Here is a 19,027-nt window from a genome sequence, read left to right on the forward strand (position 1 = left end):
GCTTTTTCTGAGGCATCGGTTTCAATAGTAAATGGAAATTCATCATCAATAACTTTACAGACGATTCGGTAACGTCTTTCTTAAGTTTTTCAAAGGAATTGATAGGAGGCATAGGAAATTGTTTATTTTCGACCAGTGGACGAATTTTGTATGAAAACATACCAAGACACCTCTTCAACGAATCTGAATTGGAAGGAGGACGCATTTGTAAAAGAGGTTTCAAACGCTCAGGATCTGGTTCCATAGCCCCGTTACAAATTTGGTACCCAAGCAAATTGATAGAATGAAGTGAAAACTTTTAATTTTTCTCGGTTTATTTCGAGGTTATATATCGAGGCAGCCTTTAAAAAACACTCCAAATTAACATCATGTTCCTCCTGAGTTTTACCGCAAATAGTAATATCATCTATATATGTTAAAGTTCCAGATAATTTGTTGTCAGAAATGAAAGAATTCATAAACCATTGAAAAGCAGAACCCCCATTGGTGACACCCATGGGTATTCGTTTGAATTGGTACAAACAATTTTGCGTATTCGTTTGAATTGGTACAAACGATTTTGAGTATTCGTTTGAATTGGTACAAACGATTTCCAGTTTGAAAGGCCGTGTAGGGCTGATTTTCGGGACAAATTTCGATCTGGTAGTACGCTTTGGATAAGTCAATTGTACTAAATATACGATATTAGGCTATTTGATTCACGAGATCCTCAATCTGAGGCAAAGGGTATGCATCAAGTAAGGTGAAACGGTTAATAGTTTGGGAGAAATCAACTACTAATCATTTTTTTTATTAGGCAATGAAGTCACAACAATCTGAGCACGCCATGGTGAATAACTTGTTTCAATTACATCATCCTCAAGCAGTAGTATACTTTTCTTTTCAATGAATCGAGCATCCTCCGCACGTTAATTTCGGGATTAACAAGCAATAGGTTTGCAATCAGGGGTTACGTTTCGAAACAATTTCACAGGGGCATAGCTGATCTTGGTTAGGGCGCAGATTTTTAGAATATCCTGAGGTCCACCAAAAGAAATAGTTGATGTAGTTTTAAAAAGGCACTCCGAGTATAATATCCATACAGGAATCAGGAAGCACTGTAAAGTCAATTTCTTTATGCTCACAACCATTGAAGGAAATGTTCTCCGTGCAATATTCCGATAGTTTGAGGGAAACGACGGATGATGCCATGGAAATTACAGAATTACGTTTTGAAGTAGACAGCTTCATTGTTTTAACAATACGAGCACTGATAAAGTTATCAGAACTGTCGGTGTCTGTGAGGGCAGTTAATCTTTTCCCTTTTAATTCATGAATTTTAGTAATGAGAGGGTACCTATCACCATCTTTAGCATGGGCTACCATAGTAGCAGGAGTAGACCGTGAAGGTGTTGGCATATTAGAATGGCAAACTTTGAAGAAATGACCGAGTTTACCACAGTTTAGACATACCTTATCGCGGGCAGGGCAATAACGGCGATCATCCTTAAAGTGGCGTCTCCATCCACAGTTCTAACACTTTCCATGAACAGGAAGGGCAGCAGAAAATTGTGCCGAGTCACACTCCATACGAGAACCAGTAGAATCAGAAATTTTAGTAATAGTAGTGGCCTCTTCGGCAGGATCAGTAGACACGTTGTTAATTTTAATAGAAGTAGTAACGGAAATTTTACCGTTACGTTCAACGAATTTTATCCCGTTGCACGAGACTAAGAGTTCTAAAAGAAATTTAATAAAAAAGAGACCAAGGTAAACTGGTATGAAATTTTATCAAAAAGAAAAAAGAGAAAAGAATGATAGAAAAGGAAATGTATAGTTCGACTGGGCTGCCAAATCAGTCCCTTTGGCGGTTCTTAAGAATTCTTTTAACAATTATACTTTTACAAAAAAACATCGGTGTAGTTGGAACACGTCAACACTTCTTACCCTTTTTGTGTTATTCAATGCAGAATTAAGATGCATAAATCATTAGCAGTTTCTAATTGAGTTTATCTGACTTCTCACCACTAGAAATAAATTGATGGAGGATCCGTTACCAAAATTTATTTCTTTTACTTTGCTTTTTTTCACGGCATATCAACCCTTTCTTGGGTTATTTAAGATCGAATTAATATTCATCCGGAAATAACGTATAGATACTATTTTATCAAATAAAATAGTAATTCCAACTGTTGTCATGGGAAATTGAAAACGGACTTTGTTTTGCTTGTTTCTCGAATTTATAATTTTATCTGATTTCGATTCCGTTCAGGATTTGTTTGATAAGTTTAATAATCTCGATGGTTAATATTACTTTCTTATTGTAATTCAAAGGTCGCAAAACCGCTCTGGTGTAATTCAGTTCGTCGCAACACCGCTCTGATGCTTTCAACGCCTAACACCGCTCTGGTGCTTTTTAGTTCCAACACCGCTCTAGTGCTTTTAGTGTCCTGCCAGTCTCTGGTGTTTTATCCCTCCCAAGCTTCTGCTGGTTTCACTCTTTTTTAAAATGGCGCACTCAATGTTTTAGCCAATCGAATCCCGCGTGACACAGCAAGAAGCATTAGCACCAGATACACCGAGAGAAGGTGAGAAAAGAAGGGGAGAAAGAGAGAAGAAAATACACCAATTAGAGGGAGGAAGGAGGGGATGGAGAGAGTAGAAAGACACTAATAGTGGGAAAAAAGGAAGGGGAGGTAAATAGAGAAAAAAGAAAATAAAATTTCTACAGTAGTAGTAACAGCGGCTGCTCCAATCGGGGAAGCGTAAGATTCAGCACGAAAGTGAGCTTGTTCTAAAGCTCTAGCACACTGAGTAGACTCTTTGAGAGTTAGCGTATCAGTTTCAAATAGTCTAGCACGTATTACTGAGGACCGGAGATCACGTATAAATGCATCACGGACAGATTCATCCCGATAAGAAGTAGCAGTAACGCCATTAAAGTAACAGTCAGCGGCAAGTCGATTCAAAACCTGAAGATATTGTTGGACAGACTCGTTTTCTTATTGCAGACGCGTGGAAAGCAGATGACTAGCACGAATAACGCTTGGAGACTTGTCGTAAAGACCTTTCAGTAAATCGACAGCATGTTCAAATCCGAACAACCTTCGATAACGTCAGCAACGGTCGGACCGATGTTTAAATAAAGAACTTGGAGTTTATCAGGGTTGAACGAAGCAATAGTTGATAAATAGTAATTAAAGTTACGATATCACAATCTCCAAAGCTTGCTAGCCTGAGGGTCTGCCGGGGATACATCAAATTTGTCCAGACAAATTATTTTCTCCATGAGGGAAATAATTTTTTTGTTCAATTGTAGTGCTGTAATGAATGAAGACGCTTTATTGGACAAAATTCACAGCAACTAAAGCAAGCAAGAAAGAACTCAGTCCTTTAAAGAAAAAGGAATGCATGCAAAATCGCGTGGCAAGAAACTGAATTTGCATATCTTTTTTTTTATTAGTAATAACAAAACAATTTAAATGAAAATATTTTAACAAACAAAATAATTTAAATCAAAATATAACACATCCTTATGCATTAGTTAATATTTTTTTATATTGTCGTTTTCCTATTTTATTGATATTCTATATATGCTCCAAAGCAATTTGTTGAGCTTTGCATTATCCCGATGAGTCTCCCCTTAAAGAATCGATCTTATTCTTTTAACTCCCATATATATATATATATATATATATATATATATATATATATATATATATATATATATATATATATATATGTGTGTGTGTGTGTGTGGGTGTGTGTGTGTGTGCGTGTGAATCTACAGGTAGATATATACATACATATACATACACACTCACATAAATATATGTATAAATATACATATATTTATTATATGTTAAAGTGGTTGTTGAATACTTTATTTACTGGTTCTTTTCCCAAGTATGAAAATACAGAGTTGAATTCCGATGAATTCAGCAAAAAGTTAAAAATAGTTAAAATTCTGGGGTGCATCAAGGTAAAAATTCTTGAATATAATATCAGTTGGCTCTTCGCAAATTTTTGGTGGTGAAACATTCGAGTCATTAAGTCGATATTTTCTCAATTACTTTAGATGACGCTAATGTATGTTCTTGAGGTATTGAATAATGTATACAAGCACCTCCACTCTTTGTTTCACTGTTATCTTTGTAAATTTGAATAATACTTTTTTTTCGTCACAGTCGTAACGTTTTTTAGAAAGTGCGACTGTCTTTTTACATATTGTCTGCCTCGGAATTAGTTTATCGAACACTGACCTTATTTTCTTTCCAAACATAATTTCTGCGGGCAAGAGTACCATAGATGTATTTGGGTTGGGCGTTATTCTGTACACCTGCAGAAACCGTTGTACTACTATCTGTCGGTGTCTATTGTGCATTGTGCCTTTTTTAAAGCCCTCTTTAAGATATACATGAACCTCACAGACCTGCGAAGTCGACCTGAATCCTTTACCATAGTTCGTTCGTTTTTGGCCAGGGTTTGCACGTAGTTGTTAGCGCTTGTGTTGCTAGTGCGCACCCTTTACATGCATCAAACATGTTTGCTAAGTCTAAGGTTACAATCAGGATTCGGTCCTGGGGTTCGGGAAGGAGTGAGTCACTCGCTCGACAACAGCACGTTTCTGCCCTCTTCTTTTCCAATCGACCACACCTGGCCTCTCGCCACCAATGTAACACCGCACGATCTGAACATCAGCAACACGAAATTCTTTTCAAGAGAAGATGTTCACGACTTTTTTCTTTTTGTGTCTTCCAGGGAATTTTTCCCAGCTTTTATATCCTCCTATCTAGAAAAAAAAGGAAGAAACAAGAAAAAAACAGCTTCTCCCATCATGCCCTGCCCCCCAAGATGCCCTTCGTGTATATAAATGAGCTAGCCATCCTTTCCTTCTTCTTTCCCAAAGAGCGATGCAGATATGCCCGGTACGTCGTATATTACTTTCTTTTTTTTTTTTATATATTTCTAACCATAACCTAGCCTTAAACAGTACCTTTTTACCCCCTTTCGCATATACCCTACACTAAATCTTTGTCCATGTTTGGTCAATAGATGTAACAGCTCATAAGGTTTTTAATGTGGATGTCTCATAAAAAATCCTGCAGGATTTTTTCTCCAGATTGGTCGGTGTCACCACTCAGTCATCATGTTTTTACATGATGATGGAATGGTGATACCGACCAATCTGCAGAAAAAAACCCTGCAGGATGTTTATATGAGACATCCACACTAAAAACCTTATGAGCTGTTACGTTTATTGGCATCTTTGCAAAAGTGATAAAAACATTTGGAACTTTAGGATCTTTATTAGAGATTTTGTTTTCGTGATCTTGATAAAAACCTCCCATTTTATGCTTGCAAGTGTGGCTGGGGGCCATTTTATAGTATCCACTATTATATTTTTTATTTCACAGTTAGTTATTAGTGTTGTGATGATTGAATCCTTGAATACTTCGGTGTTCTTTGAAACAAGTTGAGATAACCTGTTGGCAGGACAGATATCTTTAAAAGACAGGTACTCAAATGTGAAATTGTAGTTTAATAGTATTGCCCTCCAACGTAAAAGTTTGTTAGTGGTATGTACAGGTAGACCTTTTTTTACCTAAATATCGACAATAGGAGTTTGTGATCCGTCCGTAATGTAAACTGTCTGCCATGGAAATATCTGTAAAACTTCATCACAACAAAAATTATATCCAATGCCTTCTTCTCAATCTGCGAGTATTACTTTCCGCAGATACTAATAATCAAGATGCGTACGCAATGGTTTATCATTGCTTCATTTGGTAGCTTGTATAAAATGCAAGCTCTGTTGCCATAAGAACTGACGTTGATTGTTACGATTATCTGAAGCTTGGGATCACAGAGAGATCAAACGTAAGTGTCCCTTTCATTTTTTTCGAGTTCAACTTGGCACTCTAGTATCTAATTCCAGCTTTTATTTTAAGAAGTTCATTGAGGAGGGCTCTAAAATTATGCATATTAGGTAGAAATTTACCAAACCAAGGACGTTTTGTAGAGCCTGGACGTTTTCTGTGAAAGGCGTGTCTTTGACTTTAGTAGCCCTGTCGGCATCCGGCTGTCGACTGTATTTATTAATTATATATCAGAAGTATTTTATTTTTGATAGAAAAAATACATTTTGCTTCCTTCACTTTAAACCCGTATTCTTGAAGTTAATTGAACCCGCCCATAATATACTCTGTAACAAATTGCTTGTGTATGTCGTCAAGATAAGCCGAAATCAAGGTCACCCAGCATGGCTTCCATGACCTGCTGAAAGATGGCAGGCGCAACATTTACCTAAAAAGCCAGTTTATGGAACTTATAAAGACATCTGTTCGTGTTTATGCATAGTAACTTGGAACTATTTTCTTCTACCTCGATTTGGGGATATGAGTCCGATAAAATCTGTTTTTGAAAATATTTTCCACCATTGAGTTTATTAAAAAAAATTTTCAGGGTTGGGGGAAGGAGTAATGGTGATCTTTTGCCTGGTTCAATCCTGTTGAAAAATCGGTGTAAACTCTAATCTGATTAAATTTATTCTTCACATAGACTGCACAGCTTACTCGCTGAAATCTACCTTAGACAGGATACCTGCTCTTTCCAACATGTCCAGATCTTCATTTACTTTAGAGTCGTGAAAGAGTTGTCTCGCTTTTTAATATGGGCTGAGCATTGTCCTTTACCTGAAACTAAGCATTAATTTCAGTACATTTCCCTAGGCCGCCTGACAACACCTTAGGGATGTATTATAAATATCTGTTTCAATTTTTCGGTTGAACTTTCTACTTTACGACGATACATACTCATATGGCAATCTCAAAGGTTTGATCTCTCAAGCCAATCAGTCCTGAATAGATTTTCTTCAGCACATACACTTTGAGTTTTTTGTAATTCCGTTCAATGTTACATCTAGGACAATTTACTGTCACCTGATACGTAACGTTATGTCTTTTTAGTTTGATTAAATAGGGCTTGTTTAGAAAACGCCAACTCTGCAGACGCAGAAGGTGGGCTAATTAACGTATAATATTATTTGAGAAATGTTAACAAAAGTACTGCATTATCTATATATATTTATTTTATTAGAGTATAATATTTTGATATAATTAATATATCAACACTCAGCAATGTTTCATATGTATAGTGTTTCAGAAAATCTTGATTATCACTTTCACACGAAGGCGTAATTTGTCGCATTTATCGTTTTCCTCTTCAGCATATTTCATTTTTCAATTACAGATGAGTTAATTTACGTAATCATTTTAAAGTGCGGGTGAATGGCTGAAATATATGTTTTTTTTTTATAGGTTAGCTTATATATTAACATGGGTATAGATTATTTTTGAATTCATAGCTTATTAGTATATGACACGTTTAAGAGTTAATATATTAATCATGTCCATGTAGTCTGGGAACATTTATGCACAAATGAGGAAACTTCAAAATAATTTTAAACACTGTTTTCACTTTATTATATTTTTACTGTATATTTCTACGTCATTTTTCATTATTGTCAAAGCATATCTGATTTTACTTATGTTCTTACAGTTTTATTATGTAATAATACATTTATTTAGTATTATTTGGTATGATTGAATTTAAGATTTAAAATTCCTATCTTTATTATTTTTATTTGCAATTATATGCTAATTGTTTATTTTATGCCATTAATTTCAGGTTCAAAATTTCTCTCTTATAATTTAGATATTCGGTTCTTTATAGTATTACATGGAAAAAAGTAACGCTATAGGTCTTGATTATAGTTATATCTGAACCATTTCTTGTGCATACATATAGAGATATTTTTGTCTTTCTTGTTTAATAGGTTTAACCATAGATTGTTATGTTATACTGGGTTAACATTGATTGGCCTTGCTGATAGTCGATTTAGAACATCGACTATTATTATTAAAAAAGTAAAATGTTAGATAACGAACGTTATTATTGTTTTGTAACTCTTATGTAGAAAAAGGTATGCAGAGAGAATATTTGAAACAAAGCAATGTTTAGTAAAAAATATTGGTTAACTTAGAAACAATAACTAGGAAAGAATGTAGTGGACATAAGCAGAATAAGTTTTCAAACATATGAATAAAAACAATAAATTTGGCCAGAAAACGTGACTGAAGGTCACGTGCTGGGTCGAGTGACGTAAGCACAAAGGAATAGTTACATATATACAAGAAAGTTAAGAGTTAAAAGGAGACAGAGCTAGAGAAGAGAGCCAGACGGACAAACAGAACATTGGTAACAGGGCCCTAATGATCCTATACTGGGATGAAGCAAAGTCTAAGACAAGCGTGCAATCCTCTAACAAGGAAACAGTGAAATAAAGCTGTTTAAAATATAATTGAAGACTCCTGGTTGTTTGTTTAGAAGAAATGCTCATCATTTCACCTTTTAGCATATTCATCAAACAAGATTCCGATGCACAAAGATATGATTTCCTTATTAGCAAAATACATAACCACCCAGAACCCTTTGTGTTATCCGTATTGTAAATGTCATGTAAACTATGCTATATATATATACACACACACACACACAAAGGTTTATGAACACTAGGCGACACGAAGAAACTTCATTATATATACAACTCATAATACACCCTACGCACTTGATACATAGTGCCATACACACACACACACAAACATATATATATATATATATATATATATATATATATATATATATATATATATATATAGACCTTAAACCTCCCACTAAGTAACAAGATTAGATTCTTCCAAGCATAATCTGTTTTTTAAGCTTTAGCGTTTTTCATTATGTTTCAATTAAATTTATTTGGAATATTATTTTTAAGTTCTAATACATGCTTAGACAATAAAATACGATTCAGAAGTCCCGTATAATTGAATGTGACTTTATATTTGGAAATTATTGGCTTAATTAGGCGTAATGTGGCCCGAAATAATTGGTTTTAATATTATTTATGTTAATATCGTTAACGTTATCAGTATTGACAAGTACAGGGTTCCAACTGCTATCATTCTTAGACTAAATATTATTTCGACCATTAGAGTTATTTCATAACCCAGTTATTTATATACGACATTATTCTGTATGTACTTAGTTTCCATGGACAGTTTATTCTATCAAAGCAATTATATATTTTTTATATTGTGAATTGAAAAATAATAATTGTGAGTAAGGAAATTGTTTCCAGTCTTTTCAGGTCAATTTATTTCTAGAGATTTCGATCGAGTTCGACATTGTAAATTAAAAACAAAGCCAAAAATACACATGCGCACACACGCATACACGTCACGACCAAGCAAACAAGTCAGTGTGTATCCCCTCCAAACACATTTATTCCATTACAATTTTTAATTCCACTAAAATGTATTCCATTTAACGGAAGCCCAGAACATATACACAGCGGTCAAGTAAAAAAGTCATTTTTTACAAAATAATATCCATTGTAATTTATGTTGGTTATTTCCTAAACAAGTCAGTAATTTTATAATTTTACTAAAGCCTATCATAAAATTAAACTCACTCAAACACCGCTACATAAACTTCATTGAATTAAAATATCTGATATGTATCAGTCTATTCATATTTCGTCGAGCCATTGTTGATGTTACATACACATTTAAGGTTGTGTAACAATCAACAGAAGAATATTTTAACAAAATTATTAACTGTTACATATTTAAAAGAATACCGAGGATGCATCAACACATATTACATTATACTAAGAATTTAACTATAATGCTGAATCTCTGTGTCCACATTAGGAAAGTTTACTATCAACTATTATCTTCAGTCAATCTCGTTTATAAATCCATTTGAATGAATAAAATGTTGTAGAAATATTAAGAAACATCAATAAAATGTTGTAGAAATATTAAGAAACACCAATAAAATGTTGTAGAAATATTAAGAAACATCAATAAAATGTTGTAGAAATATTAAGAAACATCAATAAAATGTTGTAGAAATATTAAGAAACATCAATAAAATGTTGTAGAAATATTAAGAAACATCAATAAAATGTTGTAGAAATATTAAGAAACATCAATAAAATGTTGTAGAAATATTAAGAAACATTAATAAAATGTTGTAGAAATATTAAGAAACATCAATAAAATGTTGTAGAAATATTAAGAAACATCAATAAAATGTTGTAGAAATATTAAGAAACATCAATAAAATGTTGTAGAAATATTAAGAAACATCAATAAAATGTTGTAGAAATATTAAGAAACATCAGATCAATGGATCTGTGTTTGGCTTTTATAACAACGCGTTTCGTGTCACATGTTGGCATTTTTTTGCAATTGATGCGTGTGTTCTTATGTCTGATCTAATCAAGAAAATGTAAATTACTTGAATTATTTACGAATGGAAATTATTTCCTTCGAAACAGAAAATGATTTTCAAAAATAATAATCAACATGTTCTACATTTTATATATATTAGATGATTATATATATATATATATATATATATATATATATATATATATATATATATATATATAGATGATTTTATATATTAGATGATTTTTTATATAATATATATATATATATAGACGATTATATATATAATATATATATAGACGATTATATATATATATATATATATATATATATATATATATATATATATATATAGAGAGAGAGAGAGAGAGAGAGAGAGAGATGATTTAATATATAGAGATAATTTTATATATATTAGATGACTAGAATGGTAGAAGGCCACAAACTCAGTAGATTATTGATGAAGGATAACATTTTTGTAAAATGTTTAATTTGTTATGTGGTGGCATATCGTCAGAAAAATTATCTATTGTGGCTTTTTAATTAAAAATATAACATTTTAAAAAAATAATGTTGGACAAACTTTAAAATTAAATAAAATTAATCGGCACAATGATAGAAATAAATTAATTACTTGGAAAATGCTCTTAAAATTAAAATGTTTTGAATTTTAAAAATGATTTCATTTAAAAACTTCTAAAATAAATGTAATCTTTTCCACTAAATTTAAACATAATAATAGAATAAAGTTAATAATGATAATAAAAATTATAATACTACTAATATTTTTACCTTTGTAAAATTAATGTATTTACATATTGAATTTGAAAATATTTTTATTTCTTTTAATAATAAAGAACTTCAAATATAATGCGTCGTAAATCGATTAAAATTGTATATTTAAAGGCAATGTTCCTTTCAGGTCTCCAATCCTAAAAAATTGGAACTAAGTTACAAACGATTTTATTTATTTATTTATTTATATGAACAAAATTTCATTACCCACCCTTTTCTCCTTAATAGATTCTATCGCCTTTCTTTCCCCTAGACAAACGCCAATTTAACTTATACTAAGTACAATAGTTGTGTTTTCATTTTGTTTTGTTCGCTTCTTCTATTTTATCCCTCAGTCCTCGTTTACAATGAGTGATGTTTCTGACAAAAGAAGAAAAAGCTTTACACTAGGTCGGCATTCTTTTTCCCGCGTAATCGCTTGAGAACCCCTTATTTTTCTCTTTCTATATCTATCATTGTGGCCATGTCACTAATAAGGGCGTTGAAGGCAAACGTTTTAACTTGGCTGACGTTATCCACCTGATAGTCAGGGATACAAACCTTGGATTAACCCCCAACAAGGTCATCCTATAAGTAGGTGCAAAGTACTGGGTCTGCTGTATTGTCAATTGGTGAATAGATTCTGGACCATGCAGTAGCTTCTGTTGGGGCCTTTCTATGTCATATTAGTGAAAAATATTACGGTTATTCCTCTTCATGGTCTGCAAAAATCATTCCCCGATTTTTCTCCTTTTTTCCCCTCTCGGCCTTGATGTAACAACTCCACCACATATGATGTAACAACTCCACCCACATATGATGTAACAACTTCACCCACATATGATGTAACAACTCCACCCACATATGATGTAACAACTCCACCCACATATAATGTAACAGCTCCACCCACATATGATGTAACAACTCCACCCACATATGATGTAACAACTCCACCACATAGGATGTAACAACTCCACCCACATATGATGTAATAACTCCACCCACATATGATGTAACAACTTCACCCACATATGATGTAACAACTCCACTCACATATGATGTAACAACTCCACCCACATATAATGTAACAACTCCACCCACATATGATGTAACAACTCCACTCACATATGATGTAACTACTCCACCCACATATGATGTAACGACTCCACCACATATGATGTAACAACTCCACCTACATATGATGTAACAACTCCACCACATATAATGTAACAACTCCACCCACATATGATGTAACAACTCCACCACATATGATGTAACAACTCCACCCACATATGATGTAACAACTCCACCCACATATAATGTAACAACTCCACCCACATATGATGTAACAACTCCACCACATATAATGTAACAACTCCACCCACATATGATGTAACAACTCCACCCACATATGATGTAACAACTCCACCACATATAATGTAACAACTCCACCCACATATGATGTAACAACTCCACCACATATGATGTAACAACTCCACCCACATATGATGTAACAACTCCACTCACATATGATGTAACAACTCCACCTACATATGATGTAACAACTCCACCACATATGATGTAACAACTCCACTCACATATGATATAACAACTCCACCCACATATGATGTAACAACCACCACATATGATGTAACAACACCCACATATGATGTAACAACTCCACCACATATGATGTAACAACTCCACCCACATATGATGTAACAACACTACCACATATGTCTCAAGAAACAATTTTTAATCTTATAAGGTTAAACCGAGAACTCCAACTTTCAATTTAGATCCTCCCACTACCAGGTCTTCTTCTTCAACTGGAGTCTATGTTTCCAGAAGTTTAAATGCAATCACAGTAGACCAAACCGTAGCTGTGTGAAATTAACACTGGACTGACTGTTTCACTAGATGAGTTTAAGATTAAAGGATACTCTAACTTCACATCAAAATCTGACCCACAAGATTGTCATGAGCATGGAATATGTGCCTACATTAGAAATGATATTCCATGTAGTAAGGACATTTCCAGAAAAGATCCTAAATTACACTATATGTGCTTCCAACTTACAGCATCACGTTCATATTTGCCCTCAACAGCAGAGTTACTATCATTGAGAGTATCTCTATGAAAATTGACTACACCTTATCTGCTCATCTATTGGCCAACTTTCACGTCCGTGGAGACTTCAATGATCACAATTTTTAATGGCTAGCCCGCTCAAACAAGACATGATGAAGATTTCTCCATTATTGATGACCTGACACAGATTATTCACGAACCCTTGTGCTTGACACTGATGGACAGTATGCAAGTCTTCTAGCCATTTTTTACAACTTGCTCAGAACTATGCTTATCCCCCATCCTGTCTCCACTAGGATATCCGGATTACTCGGTTAATATAAAAACAAAAAGTAATAAGTCCTCAGATGTACCTCTCCATCGTAGAGTATATCGATACTCTATGGCTGACTGGGATAGCTTCCAAACATTTATATCAGATATACTTCTGCATTCCATGTTTAAAAAGACGTGTCCTCTATAGTATCGGACCTGACTTACTGATAATTATTGGTATAGACCACTTCATATCATCCAAGCAAAATCTTAATACCAGCAAAACCTTAACAGTCAGCCGTGGCTCATTCCAGAAGGTGTCGTTGCCATTGTGCACAGAAACTACTATTTCCATTTCTATCAATAAAATAGATTTTCTGAAATAAAAACCGACTATAGATCTGCCAGCAACCACCACAAATGAGTAATAAAGAATGCGAGAGAGTTGCATGCTAAATTAAGAAAATCTAAATTAGCTGACTAGTAGCTTGGTTCCCACAAGTTTTGGCAAATAACAAACAGTATCTTGAGCAGAGGCATGTTCTCTATTCCAACCATCAGCAATGAACATCGAGTAATTTCGCCAGTATTTGACAAATCCAAACTCTTTGTTAGGAACTTTGCAACAAATTCTACCATTAGCGATTAGCGCCGCCTATCCCCTCCCCGTATTTCATCTTTTGATTAAAAACACGCTATCGAACATCTATGTGTGATATTGCCAAGCTTATTGAAAACCTTGATTTCAGTAAAGCAACTGACTGTGACGATATTCTAATCATAGTGGTAAAAAAAAATTCAACCGGAACTAACATCTATATTTAAAAAGCTGTTTAAACATGGCCTTAAAGAGATATGCTTCCCAACAAACTTCATCAGTCCGCCCCATATTTAAAAATTCTGGAGATCAACCATCTGCCTCTCAGACTAATCAGTCATGAGTAAGTTGTTGAAATATGTGATTAATAAGGAAGTGGTCAATCACCTCAGTAAAAATAACCTACTCAGTGACATGCAATGTGGTTTGTTCCACTAGATCTAACGCTGATGTACTAACTGTAATATCACACAGAATTAGTGAATCTCTTGATGGGGCTTCGTTTCTATAACAATAGCTCTTGGCATATTAAAGGGTTTAGATAAGGTATGGCATAAAGTGTACACTTCACAAGATGTTCAGCTACGAAATAGCTGGAAATTTCTCTCGGTTATTAAATCCTTATTATCTGATAGGTTTATAAGAATAGTCATCGATGGGCAGAAATCAGAAGCTCATTGTATCAATGCTGGCGTGCCTCAAGGTTCCATTCTAGACTCAGCAATGTGTACACATTTATGCAGACGACACTAACATCTTTAACAATACTTCAAAGGCCAACGATGACCAAGATCTATTTGATTCTTTCTCTTCTCGCCTTGAGCACATGATGCAAAAGGGGAATAGGTTGCTAGTTAATTTTAATGCATCTAAAACCAAGCTTCTCTCTTTTCATCACCAATGCTCTGACACCCATTTGGTCCCAATTGTGTTGAATGGCCCTCGTTTTGGGGAAGCACTATATTTTGACAAGCATCTGGGATTGACCTTCACCCTGATATGAAATGAAACACATACATCCGAATCTGTTGCAAAGACTCCTGGAAAAAAATGGTTGTATCATTCTACCGCTCCAGTAGATATCTCACTGTCGATACAATTCTCTACCTGTATAAGACTCAAGTACGTCATAGAATGGAGAACTGTTGCCACATTTGGTTTAAGACTGGCTTTAAAACCAGAAGACGGTGCCCTTTTCTCTTCTGTAATCTCTCCTCTATAGAAGAGACGTTGCCGGCTTGTCTCTGCTGTATCGTTATTTTCATGGCAAGTGTTTGTCTCAACTCCTATCTATCATCCCTTCTTGCTAAACTCTTACAAAAAACACTCGTCTAGCTAAAACCACTATCAATAATTCCCCCCACTCTCTATCTGTGCCTAAATCTAAACACAGATTGCATGAACAAAGTTTCTTTCCTAGAACTGCACGTCTGTGGAACTCTGTTCTGCAATGCTTACCAGCTAACTACAATATGGCCGTCTTCAAGTCCAATATAAACAAGTTTCTGTTGAGCCGTCGTCTTAAATAATCAAGTTATACCCAATTTCCACCACGAACGACTACTATGTTGCTGCCTCAATGACCATCGCACACCCATTAACTCTTATCCTCGAGTGGCCTTCGGGCCTTCATAAGTGGTTAGTCTCTTGTAAAATAAATAAACGGCTATAAAATTATATAATGATATAATTTGATAATAATACATAAAAATAGGATATATTAATGATAGTAAAATACTCTGTATACATATAAAATTATATTAATGATAAATAAAAGAATTAGTTCATCTAATCATATAAAATCATATTAATGATAAATAAAAGAATTAGTTCATATAATCATATAAAATCATATTAATGATAAATAAAAGAATAAGTTCATATAATCATATAAAATTATATTAATGATAAATAAAAGAATTAGTTCATCAAATCATATAAAATCATATTAATGATAAATAAAAGAATTAGTTCATATAATCATATAAAATCATATTAATGATAAATAAAAGAATTAGTTCATCTAATCATATAAAATTATATTAATGATAAATAAAAGAATTAGTTCATCTAATCATATAAAATCATATTAATGATAAATAAAAGAATTAGTTCATCTAATCATATAAAATTATATTAATGATAAATAAAAGAATTAGTTCATCTAATCATATAAAATTATATTAATGATGAATAAAAGGATTAGTTCATCTAATCATATAAAATCATATTAATGATAAATAAAAGAATTAGTTCATATAATCATATAAAATTATATTAATGATATCTAAAGAATTAGTTCATCTAATCATATAAAATTATATTAATGATAAATAAAAGAATTAGTTCATCTAATCATATAAAATCATATTAATGATAAATAAAAGAATTAGTTCATCTAATCATATAAAATGATATAAATGATAAATAAAAGAATTAGTTCATATAATCATATAAAATCATATTAATGATAAATAAAAGAATTTATAATCATATAAAATCATATTAATGATAAATAAAAGAATTAGTTCATCTAATCATATAAAATCATATTAATGATAAATAAAAGAATTAGTTAATCTAATTATATAAAATCATATTAATGATAAATAAAAGACTTAGTTCATCTAATCATATAAAATCATATTAAATAAAAGAGTTAGTTCATTTAATCATATAAAATCATATTAATGATAAATAAAAGAATTAGTTCATATAATCATAAAAAATTATATTAATGATAAATAAAAGAATTAGTTGATCTAATCATATAAAATCATATTAATGATAAATAAAAGAATTTGTTCATCTAATCATATGAAATTATATTAATGATAAATAAAAGAATTAGTTCATATAATCATATAAAATCATATTAATGATAAATAAAAGAATTAGTTCATCTAATCATATAAAATCATATTAATGATAAATAAAAGAATTTATAATCATATAAAATCATATTAATGATAAATAAAAGAATTAGTTCATCTAATCATATAAAATTATATTGATGATAAATAAAAGAATTAGTTCATCTAATCATATAAAATCATATTAATGATAAATAAAAGAATTAGTTCATCTAATCATATAAAATCATATTAATGATAAATAAAAGAATTAGTTCATCTAATCATATAAAATCATATTAATGATAAATAAAAGAATTAGTTCATTTAATCATATAAAATCATATTAATGATAAATAAAAGAATTAGTTCATATAATCATAAAAAATTATATTAATGATAAATAAAAGAATTAGTTGATCTAATCATATAAAATCATATTAATGATAAATAAAAGAATTAGTTCATATAATCATATAAAATTATATTAATGATAAATAAAAGAATTAGTTCATATAATCATATAAAATCATATTAATGATAAATAAAAGAATTAGTTCATCTAATCATATAAAATCATATTAATGATAAATAAAAGAATTTATAATCATATAAAATCATATTAATGATAAATAAAAGAATTAGTGCATCTAATCATATAAAATTATATTGATGATAAATAAAAGAATTAGTTCATCTAATCATATAAAATCATATTAATGATAAATAAAAGAATTAGTTCATCTAATCATACAAATTCATATTAATGATAAATAAAAGAATTAGTTTATCTAATCATATAAAATCATATTAATGATAAATAAGAGAATTAGTTCATCTAATCATATAAAATCATATTAATGATAAATAAAAGAATTAGTTCATCTAATCATCTAAAATCATATTAATGATAAATAAAAGAATTAGTTCATCTAATCATATAAAATCATATTAATGATAAATAAAAGAATTAGTTCATCTAATCATATAAAATCATATTAATGATAAATAAAAGAATTAGTTCATATAATCATATAAAATCATATTAATGATAAATAAAAGAATTAGTTCATCTAATCATATAAAATAATATTAATGATGAATAAAAGGATTAGTTCATCTAATCATATAAAATCATATTAATGATAAATAAAAGAATTAGTCCATCTAATCATATTAAATCATATTAATGATAAATAAAAGAATTAGTTCATATAATCATATAAAATCATATTAATGATAAATAAAAGAATTAGTTCATCTAATCATATAAAATCATATTAATGATAAATAAAAGAATTAGTTCATATAATCATATAAAATCATATTAATGATAAATAAAAGAATTAGTTCATCTAATCATATAAAATCATATTAATGATAAATAAAAGAATTAGTTCATATAATCATATAAAATCATATTAATGATAAATAAAAGAATTAGTTCATCTAATCATATAAAATCATATTAATGATGAATAAAAGGATTAGTTCATCTAATCATATAAATCATATTAATGATAAATAAAAGAATTAGTCCATCTAATCATATTAAATCATATTAATGATAAATAAAAGAATTAGTTCATCTAATCATATAAAATCATATTAATGATAAATAAAAGAATTAGTTCATCTAATCATCTAAAATCATATTAATGATAAATAAAAGAATTAGTTCATATAATCATATAAAATCATATTAATGATAAATAAAAGAATTAGTTCATCTAATCATATAAAATCATATTAATGATAAATAAAAGAATTAGTTCATATAATCATATAAAATCATATTAATGATAAATAAAAGAATTAGTTCATCTAATCATATAAAATCATATTAATGATGAATAAAAGGATTAGTTCATCTAATCATATAAAATCATATTAATGATAAATAAAAGAATTAGTCCATCTAATCATATTAAATCATATTAATGATAAATAAAAGAATTAGTTCATATAATCATATAAAATCATATTAATGATAAATAAAAGAATTAGTTCATCTAATCATATAAAATCATATTAATGATAAATAAAAGAATTAGTTCATATAATCAGATGAAATTATATTTATGATAAATAAAAGAATTAGTTCATCTAATCATATAAAATGATATTAATGATAAATAAAAGAATTAGTTCAACTAATCATATAAAATCATATTAATGA

General features: G+C 30.7%; 1 protein-coding gene across 1 annotated transcript in view; it reads right to left on the reverse strand.

Annotated features, from left to right (window-relative positions):
* LOC145247349 (integrin beta-1-B-like) overlaps positions 1 to 19,027 on the reverse strand; it is a 256,575-nt gene that overhangs the window by 182,098 nt on the left and 55,450 nt on the right. The gene's annotated exons all lie outside the window — the stretch shown is intronic.

This window comes from Euprymna scolopes, chromosome 25 (genome assembly GCF_053919585.1).
Source record: "Euprymna scolopes isolate OS-2025 chromosome 25, ASM5391958v1, whole genome shotgun sequence".
Classification (NCBI taxonomy): Eukaryota; Metazoa; Mollusca; class Cephalopoda; order Sepiida; family Sepiolidae; genus Euprymna; species Euprymna scolopes.